Source organism: Eumetopias jubatus, unplaced genomic scaffold, assembly GCF_037043125.1.
Source record: "Eumetopias jubatus isolate StellerSeaLion01/CBP00866 unplaced genomic scaffold, mEumJub1_p1.0 scaffold_3, whole genome shotgun sequence".
NCBI classification, from domain to species: domain Eukaryota; kingdom Metazoa; phylum Chordata; class Mammalia; order Carnivora; family Otariidae; genus Eumetopias; species Eumetopias jubatus.
The window spans coordinates 153,600,331-153,601,565 of NW_028274809.1; positions in this window are offsets into that span (position 1 = coordinate 153,600,331).

The following is a 1,235-nucleotide window of genomic DNA, read 5'->3' on the forward strand; positions in this document are numbered from 1 at the left end:
TTTAGGAGGCAGTTTCTTCTAACAGACCAAAATAGGCCCAAAATCTAGTGTGTGGCACTGATCTAATCACCAGCCTGATCATATTTGATCATATTCTTTTTTTTATCTTTTTCTTTTTCTTTTTTTTTCTTTTTTCTATCTTTCTCTTTCTTTTCCCCTGCTTTCAGTTCTCTTCTGATTTGTTTAGTGTATATTTTTCTGGGGTCATTGTTACACTGTTAGCATTTTGTTCTCTCATTCATCTATTCTCCTCTGGACAAAATGACAAGATGGAAAAATTACCTCAAAAAAAAGAACAAGAGGCAGTACCAACGGACAGGGACCTAATCAATCTGGACATTAGTAAGATGTCTGAACTAGAGTTCAGAATGACGATTATATAGATACTAGCTGGGCTTGAAAAAAGCATGGAAGATACTAGAGAAACCCTTTCTGGAGAAATAAAAGAACTAAAATCCAATGAAGTTGAAATCAAAAAGGCAATTAATGAGGTGCAATCAAAACTGGAGGCTCTAACTGCTAGGATAAGTGAGGCAGAAGAGAGAATTAGTGATGTAGAAGACCAAATGATGGAAAATAAAGAAGCTGAGAAAAACAGAGATAAACAACTACTGCATCACGAGGGCAGAATTCGAGAGATAAGTGATACCATAAGACAAAACAATATTAGAATAATTGGGATCCCAGAAGAAGAAGAAAGAGAGAGAGGGGGGCAGAAGGTATATTGGAGCAAATTATAGAGAACTTCCCTAATTTGGGGAAGGAAACAGGCATTAAAATCCAGGAGGCACAGAGAACCCCCCTCAAAATCAGTAAAAATAAGTCAACACCCCGACATCTAATAGTAAAACTTATGAGTCTCAGAGATGAAGAGAAAATCCTGAAAGCAGCTCAGGACAAAAGGTCTGTAACCTACAATGGTAGAAACATTAGATTGACAACAGACCTATCCAAGAGACCTAGTAGACCAGAAAGGACTGGCATGATATATTCAGAGCACTAAATGAGAAAAATATGCAGCCCGGAATACTATATCCACCTAAGCTGTCACTGAAAATAGAAGGAGAGATAAAAAGCTTCCAGGACAAACAAAACTAAAGGTATTTGCAAACACCAAACCAGCCCTATTAGAAATGTTGAAAGGGGTCCTCTAAACAAAGAGAGAGCCTGAAAGTAACATAGACCAGAAAGGAACAGAGACAATATACAGTAATAGTCACCTTACTGGCAATACA